The 12,663-nt window shown below is 38.1% G+C and overlaps 1 pseudogene; it reads right to left on the reverse strand.

Moving 5' to 3' along the window:
• Positions 1-7,476: 7,476 nt before the first annotated feature.
• LOC103078784 (putative P2Y purinoceptor 10 pseudogene) lies at positions 7,477-8,532 on the reverse strand (annotated as a pseudogene).
• Positions 8,533-12,663: the final 4,131 nt, after the last annotated feature.

A 12,663-nucleotide genomic window follows, 5' to 3' on the forward strand; every position in this document is an offset into this window, starting at 1 on the left:
GGTGCATATATCATATCTAAATATTGTATTTGTCTTTTTAGGATAAATATCCATGAGTGAAATTGCTAGATTATATGATAGTTCTATTTTTACCTTTTTGAAGAATCTCTATAATTTTTTCCATCGTGGATGCACCAATTTAAATTCCCAGCAAGAGTGCATGAGAGTACCCTTTTCTCCAATATTTGCTAAAACTTATTTTTTTGTTCTTAATTGCCATTTGGACAGGTGTGAGGTTATATCTCATTTTAGTTTTTATTTGCATTTCCCTGATGATTAGTGGTGTTGGGCATCTTTTAATATATTAATATATTTGTTGGCTATCTGTATGTTACTTTTGGAAGAATGTATATTCAAGTCCTCTGCCCATGTTTTAATCAAATTTTTAGCTTTTTGATGGTAAATTGTATATTTTGGATATTAACCTCTTACCAGATATATCATTTGCAAATATCTTCTTCCATTCAGTATGCAGCTTTTTCATTTCATTGATAGTTTCCTTTGCTGTGCAAAATATTTTTGTTGATGTAGTCCCATTTGTTTATTTTTTTTTCTATTGTTTCCCTTGCCTGAGGAGACACATCTAAAAAATATTGCTAATGCAGATTTCACAGAGTATTTTAGAAGTTTTAGTACTTTAGAAGTTTTATGGTTTCAGGTCTTACATTTAAGTATTTAATCCATTTTTAGTTTACATTTGTATGTGGTGTTAGAAATTAATCCCGTTTTATTATCTTGCATGTAACTGTCCAGTTTTCCGTAACATTTACTGAAGAGGCTGTCTTTTCTCCATTGCATATTCATGCCTCCTTTGTCATAGATTAATTGCCCATATAAGTGTGTCTGTATCATAGAGTTTTGATTTGTAGTATAGTATAGCTTTGTAGTATAGTTTGAAATCAGGAAGCATGATACTTTGGGCTATTCAGGGTCTTTTGTGTTTTGTACACATTTTTGAATTATTTGTTCTAATTCTGTGAAAAATGCCATTATTATTTGATAGAGATTGCATTGAATCTGTAGATTGCCTTGGTTGTATAGTCATTTTAGCAATATTGATTCTTCCTATCCATGAGCATGGTATGTCCTTGCATCTGTTTGTGTCCTCTTCAGTTTCATTCATCACTGAGCTATAGTTTTCAGAGTACAGGTCTTTTACCTACTTAGTTAGATTTATTCACAGGTATTTTACTCTTTTTGATGTGATAGTAAATAGGATTGCTTTCTTAATTTCTTTTTCTAATAGTTCCTTTTTAGTGTATAAAATTGCAACAGATTCCTATATATTAATCTTGTGTCCTGCACTTTACAGAATTCTTTAGTGAGTTCTAGTAGTTTTCTTGGTGACATCTTTAGGATTTTCTATATAGAGTATCATGTCATTGGTAAGCAATAACAGTTTTACTTCTTCCTTTCCACACTGGATTCCTGACTGCTGTGGCTAGGAGTTTCAATATTATGTTGAATAAAATTGGTGAGAGTGGGCATCCTTGTCTTGCTCCTGAACTTAGAATAAATGCTTTCACCATTTTATCATTGAGTATAATGTTATCTGTGGGCTTGTCATATACAGCTTTTATTATATTGAGGTATATTCCCTCTATGCCCACTTTCTGGAGAGCTTTTTATCATAAATGGATGTTGAATTTTGTCAAAAGCTTTTTCTGCACCTATTGAGATGACCATATGATTTTTATTCTTCACTTTGTTAATGTGGTATATCAAATTATTTTGCAGATATTGAACTATCCTTTTGTCCTTGGAATAAATCCCACTTGATAATTATGTATGATATATTTAATGTATTGTTGGATTTGGTGTGCTAATATTTTGTAGAGAATTTTTGCATCTATGTTCATCAGTGATATTTGCCTGTAATTTTCTTGTTTTTTTGTGATATATTTGTCTGGTTTTGGTAACAGCGTGATGCTGGCCTCTTAGAATTAGTACAGAAGCATTATGTGCTCTGAAAATTTATTGAATAGTTTGAGAAAACTAAGTATGAACTGTTCTCTACATATTTGGTAGAATTCACCTGTGAAGCCATCTGTTCCTGACCTTTGTTTGATGGAAGCTTTTTAAATTACTGATTCAGTTTCATTACTGATAATTGGTCTGTTCATATTTTCTATTTCTTCCTTGTTCAGTCTTGGGAGATTGTACATTTCTAGGAATTTTTTCCATTTCTTTTATGTTGTCCATTTTATTGGCATATAGTTTTTCATAGTAAGCTCTTATGATCCTTTGTATTTCTGTGGTGTCACATGTAACTTCTTTTTCGTTTTTCATTTTATTGATTTGGGTCCTCTCTCCATTTTTCTTGATGAGCCTGGTTAAATCTTTATTGATTTGGTTCATCTTTACAAAGAACTAACTCTTAGTTTTATTGACCTTTCTCTATTTAATTTATTTCAGCTCTGATCTTTATTTCTTTCCTTCTACTAACTTTGGGTTTTGTTAATTCTTCTTTTCCTAGTTCCTATAGGTGTAAGGTTAGGCTGTTTAATTTGAGATTTTTTCTGGTTTCCTGAGAAAAGCTTGTACAGTAAGTCCCTTACATATGAACAAATTCCATCCTGAGAGCGCATTCGTAAGTCCAACAAAGTTAGCATAGGTACCCAAATAACAAAATTGGCTATATAGTGCTAGTTTTACACTTGGCTGTGGACTTCCTGGGCTTGAAATAAATATATTGTACTACTGTACTCTATACAGTACTGTACAATAAAGTACACAAAAGCACAACCCCTAATACAGGATGCATGTATGAGACATTGTATGCCAGACACATGAAGTAACTTACATGATTAGACATGCAAACGCATGTTCACATCTTTGAAAGATCGCGACTTGAAGGTTTGTATATGTGGAACTTACTATCTTACTATATGATATTTCTATAAACTACTCTCTTAGAAATGCTTTAGCTGAATCCCACAGATTTTGGATCATTGTGATTTCATGTGCACTTGTCTCCAGGTACTTTTGATTTTCTCTTTGAGATCTTCAGTAATCCACTGGTTGTTTATTGCACATTGTTTAGCCTCCATGTGTTTGTGATTTTTGCAGTTTTTTCCCCATGTAATCGATTTCTAGTCTAGTCTCATAATATTGTGGTCAGAAAAGATGGTTGATATATGATTTCAATTTTCTTAAACTTACCATGACTTCTTTTGTCATCTAGCATGTGATCTGTCCTGGAGAATGGTTCATGTGCACTTGAAAATAATTTCTATTCTGTTGCTGATCTAATGTGTCATTTAAAGCCAGTGTTTCCTTACTGAATTTCTGTCTGGATGATCAGTCCAATGATGTAAGTGGAGTGTTAAAGTTCCCTACAATTATTGTGATATTGTCAATTTCTCATTTTATGTCTGTTAATATTTGCTTTATGTATTTATGTACTGATGTTGGGTGCATATATATTTACAATTATTATATATTCTTCTTGTATACATACCTTTATCATTATGTAATGTCTTTTTTTGTCTCTTATTACAGTCTTTATTTTAAGGTCTATTTTTTTTTGATGGAAGTAGTGATACCCCTGCTTTCTTTTCATTTCCATTTGCATGGCATATCTTTTGCCATCTTCCCATTTTCAGTTCACATGTGTCTTGAGATCTTAAGGGAATCTCTTGCAGGCAACATATATATGAGCCTTGTTTTTGTATCCATTCAGCCACTCTATGTCTTTTGATTGGAGCATATATTCCATTTATAATCTAAAGTAATTATTGGGCTTCCCTGGTTGTACAGTTGTTAAGAACCCACCTATCAATGCAGGGGACATGGGTTAGAGCCCTGGTACAGGAAGATCCCAAGTGCAGTGGAGCAACTGTGCCTGTGTGCCACAACTACTGAGCCTGTGCCCTAGAGCCCGTGTGCCACAACTACTGAAGCCTGCATGCCTAGATCCCATGCTCCCCAACAAGAGAAGCCACCACAATGAGAAGCCCATGCACTGCAATGAAGAGTAGACCCCGCTTGCTGCAACTAGAGAAAACCCACACACAGTGATGAAGACCCAACCCAACCAAAAATAAAAGCAAATAAATAAATAAATAAATATTGATAGATATAGTTCTTTTTGTTCCTTTCTTCTTCTTTTGGTCTCTTCCCTTGTGATTTGATAAATATCTTCAGTGGTATGTTTGGATTCATTTCTGTCTTTGGTGTTCTGTATCTATTATGGATTTTTGTTTTGTGGTTATCATGGGTTTTATATATAGCAATCTATATATATGTATGTTATATAAGTTGCTGATTTCTTAACTTTGAATGTATTTTTCCAACCATGAATTTTTACTTCTCCCCCATTTATTGTTTTTGACATCATAATTTACACCTTTTTGTTTTGTGTATCCCCTTAACTACTTATCATGTATACAGCTGATTTTACAACTTTTTTCTTTTAACCTTCCTTCTAGCTTTATATGTCATTGATTTACTACCATTACTGCATATTTGCCTTTACCAATGAGATTTTTCATTTTTTAATTTTCATATTTCTAGCTGAGGCCTTTCTTTTTCTGCTTAGAGAAATCCCTTTAACAGTTCTTTTAAATCTGGTTTTGTGCTCCTGAACTCTTTTTGTTTTTGCTTGCCTGTAGAACTTTTAATATCTCCTTCAAATCTGAATGTTAGCCTTATCAGCTTGAGTATTCTTCATGATAGGTTTTTCCACTTCATCCCTTTAAACATATCATGGCCCACACCTCTACCTGCAGAGTTTCTGCCTAAAAGTCAATGATAGTATAATGGGAGTTTCATTGTATGTAACTTGCTACTTTTCCCTTGCTGCTTTTAATATTCTTCTTTTTTTCTTTTTCTTTTTCTTTTTTTCATTTTAATTACAGTGTGTCTTTGTGTAGTCATTTTTGGTTTGATCCTGCTTGCAAAGTCTCTGTGCTTCCTGGACCTGGATTTTTTTTTTTTTTCATTTCCCAGGTTAGTTAAGTTTTCAGCTATTATGCCTTCAAATATGTTCTTTGCCACTTTCTCTTTCTCTTCTCATTCAGGGACCCTTATAATGAGAATGTTGTTATGCTTGGTGTTGTTTCAGATGTCTCTTAAATTGTTCCCATTTTTTAAAATTCTGTGTTCTTTTTTCTGTTTAGCTAAAACAATTTCCACTACTCTGTCTTCCACTTTGCTGATCTGTTCCTATGTATCATCTAATCTACTGTTGATTCATTCAAGTTTAATTTTTAGTTCATTTATTATATTCTTCATCTCTGTTTTGTTCTTCTTTATATGTTCTAACTCTTTTTCTTTACTATTCTCACTGTGTTCATCCACTTTTTGTCCTGAGTTCTTTGAGCATCTTTATGATCACCACCATGAATGCTTTATTGGGTAGATTGCTTATCTCCAATTAAATTAGTTCTTCTTCTGGGGTTTTATCTTGTTGCTTCATTTGGAACATATTGCTCTGTCACTTCATTCTGCTTAATTTGCTGTTTTTATTTCTATGTATTTGGTATACTGCTTATATTTCCCTATCTTAGAGAAGTGGCCTTATGTAGGAGACATTTTGTGGGGCACAGCAGCACACTCCCTTCTTGTCACCAGAGCTATATGCTCTCAGGGTGCCCCCTATAGGGGATATCTGGGTCTTTCTGCTGTGATAAGCTGACTACTATGGATACTGGTAGGTGTAGCTGTCTCCTGTTCCAGTTGGTTGCCAGCCCCTGCCTTGTGTGGAGACTACTGGCTTCTGGTGGGTAAGACATAATCCTTCCATGACTAGGTGCATGACAAGGGAAATCCTCATCCTGGTGCCAGCCTACTAGTGAGTTGGGCCATGTCACAAGGTGACTGGCTGCAGGGTTAGGATTCTGGAGCTAGTACCCACCTGCTGTTGAGCTGGGCCATGGCCAAGGGCATGTGGCTGAGGGGCTTAAAGTGTCCTGGAGCTGGTTTCAACATCCTCATGGGAGGATATGGTGCCTTGGGCATCCTGACGCTGGTGCCTTCCCACTGCTGGGTAAGGCTTGGTCCCAGGGATGCTACCAGCTCCTTGTGTGCAGAGTTAGGACCTGGGGTCTCTGAATATGGTCTGGAGTCCAGAGATAGTGTCAACTCAATGGTGGGTGGAGCTGGGACCAAGAGGGTCCTTGGGCTAGTTCTGGCCCAATGGGCACAACAGAATCCTGGCATATCTGCCTGCAGTGTGCAGGGAGTCCCAGTGTTGATGTCCACCCACATGTGGGAAGGGCTGGAACCCAAATATCCCAGGGCTAATTCCCATCCCTGGGAGGTAAGCCTGGACCCCAGGGCTAGTGCTAGCCCACTGGTGGGTGGAGCTGTGTCCTGGTTACTCTGGCTCTGGGGCCTTGATTTCACAGACCTGGTGTTGGCCTGTTGTGTGTTGGGCTGGATCTTGTGTGCTGTGGTGAATAAGGCCAGGTCCTTGGAAGCTCAGAGGTTCCTAAATCAGCCAGCCTGCTAGAGGGAAGATCCCAAAATTGTGTTGCCAGCATCAGTGCCCTCATGGTAGGATGAGTTTCCAAAAATAGCTGCTGTCAGTGTCGATGTCCCTAGGGTGAGTCCCAATTGCCTCCTCTCTGGGAGGCTCTCCAAGATCAGCAAGTGGGTCTAACCCAAGTTTATTTCAAATTGTTCCTTCTTCCCTGGGTCTCAGAGCTTGTGAGATTTTGTGTGTGCCCTTTAAGAGTACAATCTCTATTTCCCACAGCCCTTCAGCTCTCCTGAAACTAAGCCCAACTGGCCTTGAAAGCCAAACAGTCTAGAGTCTTGTCTTCCTAGTGCAGGATCTCTGGGCTGGGGAGATCAGTGTGGGGCTCAAACACTTCATTCCTTGTGGAGAACCTCTGCAATTGTAATTATTCTCCTGTTTGTGGGTCACCTATCCAGAGGTATGGCTCTTGACTATACTGTGTCTCCTTCTCCTACCCATCTTGTTGTGGTTCCTTCTTTACATCTTTAGTTGTAACATATCTTTTCTGCTAGTTTTCAGGTTGTTCTCATCAATAGTTACTCTGTAAGTATTTGTAATTTTGGCGTGCCTGTGGAAGGAGTTGAGATCAGGGTCTTCCTACTCTGCCATCTTGGCCACTCCACCTGTGTATAACTTCTTGATAAAGCAAGGATAGTACTGTTCTCCTGTACATTTTTAAATGTGTAGACAATTCATCTTTGTTCATGTATTTTCAATTTGCATTTTGTTTCTAGCAGGGGAAGGTGAAAATTTTGGACCTATTGCTGAGGAACAGGGGTGCAATTCATTCTGTTGTTCATCCTTTTGTGTAAATAAAGTTATTTCCTCATATGCTCCATAGAACAATATTTCCATTTGGACAGAAAATATAGGCTTTAATATTTTTTCCAGAAAAATCATATTGAGGATTAAGGGAAGGGAGTCATGTTTCATTAAGGCACTTAAGGGTACCATTATTTTTAAGAAAGATCTTCAAGGTGACATAGATAAACTGATAGAGCATATACATTATTCTAGGTAATTATTTGATTACATTGTTTTGGAATCATCCATAAATTCAAGAGAGATAGTTTGAAGATATTCCTTCCTATGCTGAATTTCCAAAGCACCATCCTTGCATTTCACACATGACTGAAGAACCAAACTACCATGTTCTGAAAATCCATCACGAAATTCTGAGGTCACAAAATAATACACAACTGGATCAAAACAGCAATTTAAATTTGCAAGACACAGGGAAATTATGTGGAAAAATAGAGTGCTCTTAATAAAGGAGCAGTTTGAAAAGATTTGTTCCTTCACCATCATAAAGAAAGGGAAGTTGAGGTGATAGGGTGTGAAACACACAATGAATACCACTGCACACAACAGGACCATCCACAAAGCCTTTTTTCTCTCTTTGGTATTCTGAGGGGGAACTTGGAATTCCTGTAAAATTTTTCTTGTTCTCCATGTGCAATAAGTAATAATTACAACAGGTAAGACAAACCCTCCAAGTTCAGCTACAGTTACCATGCCAATAGTAGACGCCATGCTAATATGTTGAAGCCTTAAATTGGAAGAGCAGGATTCAGTATTGTAGACTAATCCAGCATTTCTCAGAATTGGAAGTGGCAAACAGGCAGTCCCCACGATGACCCAGTCGTCAGCACTGATGCCCACATACCTACGCTTCCAGTCTCTGGCCCTGAAAGGCTTGAGGAGAAAAAAGCATCTCTGAAGGCTGATGCATGTCAGGAAACAAATGCTGGCATACATGTTGAGATACTTTATGTAGAAGCACAGCAGGCAAAGGGCCTCTGGAAATGCCAGTGGTGGCTGATGTAATAGTAAATCCAGAGGGGTAAGGACAGCACATGAGCAAGGTCAGCCACAGAGAGGTTGATCATGAAAATGATGGCTTTATTTTTCTTGATGATGAAGCGGCACAAAACCCACAAGGCTGCACTGTTAACCAGTAGACCAGGGATAAATATGAGGATATAGGTGGTTGCATAGAGAGAGTACTGAAATGACATTTGAAGATCAGTGCACTTTGCTCTTGTACTGTTTGCGCTGTTACTTCCCATCTTGAGAATTTGTGTTCTTTCCTTAGGGAAAGCATCAGAATGATGATTTCTGCAGAAAATAAAGAAAAGTAGGGTCAAGGGCATATCAGTCCATGTTTGGGTATACAAATATATTTGTATTCTACCAAAGAAGTATTCAAGTGCAAACTTTCATAAACTCAAAAGGTCTTTTCTATGTAAGGTGAAAATATCTTGCCAATCTACAACTGGATAACAGTACTGTTGAAGATATTTTCAGAATCAAAAAGATCAGTGTTTTGGCAATAACATCAGTCAGTTTGTTCCCTTAGTAGTCAGAGGAAGTAATCAAACTTATAGAAATAACCAAAAAGTAAGTCTTCCTGGCAAATAGTTACCAAACATACATTTCAAAATTCTTGTTTTACATTCAGTTTTAAAATTATCTCTATCTGTATTTTCAAAGTTTGAGATCCAGCTTTTCCTATCCTCAATGCTGAGAGAGATAAAACTCATCTATTTTGAAAGACAACCTTATCAGGGATTAGATGACTACTGAGGTTAGTCGATGAACATTTAAGAATGAAACATGGGATAAAGGTCTGGGGAAGGGCTGGCAGGTCACTAGGCCTTGAAAGATAGGGGCTTGGAAAAGATATTACAACTCAGATAAATTGTCTCCTTCAGAATTTGGCTGAGGGCACAATTAGTTCTGCTTGTATAGCATGGAACTTTCAGAAGCTTCAGTAACTTTAAAGATCTGTATTTATTAACAGAATTACAGTAGCTTCAGACATTCACATTTATTGATACTATCCTTGCAACCATTGAAAGCAACTACCAGAATATGTGATGGACTAGAGGGTATCTGGTGGTAGATGCAGCAAAAGGGGCTGCCTCTACTTCAGCTCTAGCTCTCAGGGCAAGTTCAGTGAAAAAGTTATTAATGTGGATGGTTATATTTTTAACAATGATAATTGTTAGAAGTACTTCCTTCTAGTGAGACAAAAATCCACATCACTGAGATTTCAACCTAGTTCAGCCTACTAAAGCCAAATAAAATAAAGTCTACTCCCTGTTACACATGACACTCTTCAAATATCTAAAGATAGGAATTCTGTCATCTCTCATATCTTCCCTTATCCAGGTTATATGTTCATTCCTAGTATGGCATCATTCTTTTTCTTGGCTTTCTTTTGTATGAGAACATTTTGCTTTTAGCCAAAATTCACTACAACACAGCTTATTTTACCCATGGAAAGGAGAGTTAAAGAACCCAAATGTTTGATATATTAGGAAATATAACTTATGCATTTGATTGCAGAACAAAAGCATAAATGGGATTTTAATACTCTCTTATAATTGTCATCACTTGCAAAAACATTTAGATTGCTTCACAATTATAGAATTAAAAGGAAAATACAACAAACTTAACATAACTATTGAAAGCAATATAGAGTCTAAAACAGTGCCTACTCAACCCTAAATACAACCAATTAAAAATGTAAAAATCAGAGGAGGAGGAGTCAAGATGGCAGAAGATGAGGACGTGGAATTTGTCACTCCTCATGAATACATCTACAGAGAAAGGACCTTCAGATGGCAGAGAAGTAAGGTGTGGAGATCATCTTCCTCCCCACAGATACATCAGAAATACATCTACATGTGGAACAACTCTTACAGAACACTTACTGAATGTAGGCAGAAGACCTCAGACTTCCCAAAAGGCAAGAAACTCCCCAAGTACATGGGTAGGGCAAAAGAAAAAAATTGAGACCAAAAGAATAGGGACAGGAACTACACCTCTGGGAAGGAGCTTCCACACACTAAGAAGCCCTTTCACTGGCAGAGATGGGGGATGGGCTGGGGGGAAGCTTTGGAGCCATGGAGGAGAGGGCAGAAACAGGGGTGCAGAGGGTAAAGTGGAGAGATTCCTGCACAAAGAATCAGTGTTGACCAGAACTCACGAGCCTGAGCGGCTTGTCTGCTCACCTGGCAGGGTGGTGTGTAGCTGGGAGCTGACGCTTGGGCTTCGGAGGTCATATCCCAGGGAGAAGACTGAGGTTGGCTGCATGAACACAGCCTGAAGGAGGCTAGTGCACCACAGCTAGCCAGGAGGAAGTCTGGGAAAAACTCTGGAACTGCCTAAGAGGCAAGAGAACATATTTTGGGCTGCGTGTGGAGACAGGGATCAAAGCACAACCTAAATGAGCTCCAGAGATAGGCGCGACCCATGGTTATCAGCACGGACCCCAGAGATGGGGAGGAAACACTAAGGTTGTTGCTGCAGCCACCAAGAAGCCTGTGTGCAAGCACAGGTCACTATCCACACACACACACCTTACCCCCAGGAGCCTGTGCAGCCTGCCATAGCCAGGGTCTCATGATCCAGGGACAACTTTCCCGGGAGAACACATGGCATGCCTTAGGCTGCTGCAAAGTCGTGCTGGACTCTGCTGCCACATGCTCACCCCACATTCCAATTATAACTACTGTACCCGTCCCTCCCAAAGGCCTGAGAGGGCCAGAGCCCCCTCATCAGCTGCTACTTGAACCCCATCCTGTATGGGTAGAGAACAGACGCCCTCAGGCAACTGACATGCAGAGGCAGGGCCAAATCCAAAGCTGAACCCCAGGAGATGTGCAAACAAAGAAGAAAAAGGGAAATTTCAACATTCATCCTGAGGAGAAGCAGATTAAATCTCCACAATCAACTTGATGTACCCTGAATCTGAGGAAAACCTGAATAGACAATGAATCATTACAAAATTGAGGTGGTGGACTTTGAGAGCAACTATAGAATTGGGGTTTGCTTGCACAATTTAATTTCTTTCTGGTTTTATGTTTATCTTAGTTTAGTATTTAAAGCTTATTATCATTGGTAGATTTGTTTATTGATTTGGTTGCTCTCTCTTTATATATATATATATATATATATATATATATATATATATTTCTTTTTTCTCTTTTTGTGAGTGTGTATGTGTATGCTTCTTTGTGTGATTTTGTTCGTACATCTTTGTTTTTCCCATTTGTCCTACGGTTCTGTCAGTGTTTTTTGTTTTTTGTTTTTAGTACAGTTTCTAGTGCTTGTTATCACTGGTGGATTTGTTTATTGGTTTGGTATCCCTCTTGCTTTATTTCTTCTTTTTTTATTTTTATTACTTCTTATTTTTTTATTTTTAATAATATGTTTATTTCAATAACTTTATTTTATTTATTTTTCTTTCTTTCTTTTTCCTCCATTTTGTTCAGAGCTGTGTGGCTGACAGGGTCTGGGTGCTCTGACCAGGTGTCAGCCCTGAGCCTCTGGGATGGGAGATTTGAGTTCAGGACATTGGACCACCAAAGACTTCCCAGCCCCATGTAATATCAAAGAGCAAAAGCTCTCTGACAGATCTCCATATCAGAGTTAAGACTTTACTCAATGACCAGCGAGCTACAGTGCTGAACAGCCCATACCAAACAACTAGCAACACAGGAACACAAGCCCACCCAGTAGCAGAGAGGCTGCCTAAAATCATAAAAAGTTCACAGACACACCAAAACACACCCCCAGATGTGGTTCTGCCCACCAAAAATTCAAGAACCAGCCTCATCCACCAGAGCAGAGGTACAATTCCTCTCCACCAGGAAACCTACACAATCCACTAAATCAACCTTAGCCACTGAAGGCAAACACAAGAAACAATGAGAACTAGGAACCTGCAGCCGGTGAAGTAGAGACACCAAACACAGGAAGTTAAGCAAAATGAGAAGACAGATAAACAAACAGCAGATGAAGGAGCAAGGTAAATACCCACTATACCAAACAAATGAAGAGGAAATAGGAAGTCTACCTGAAAAAGAATTCAGAGTAATGATAGTAAAGATGATGCAAAATCTTGAAAATAGAATGGAGAAAATACAAGAAACGTTTAACCAGGACATAGAGGCACTAAAGAGTAAACAAATGATGAAGAACAACACAATAAATGAAATTTTAAAATCTCTAGAAGGAATCAGTAGCAAAATAACTGAGGCAGAAGAATGGATAAGTGACCTGGAACATAAAACAGTGGAAATAACTACTGTAGCGAAAAATAAAGAAAAAAGAATGAAAAGAATGGAGGACAGTCTCAGAGACCTCTGGGACAACATTACACACACCAACATTCGAATTATAGTGGCCCC

Source organism: Lipotes vexillifer, unplaced genomic scaffold (assembly GCF_000442215.2).
Source record: "Lipotes vexillifer unplaced genomic scaffold, Lipotes_vexillifer_v1.1 scaffold307, whole genome shotgun sequence".
Taxonomy (NCBI): domain Eukaryota; kingdom Metazoa; phylum Chordata; class Mammalia; order Artiodactyla; family Lipotidae; genus Lipotes; species Lipotes vexillifer.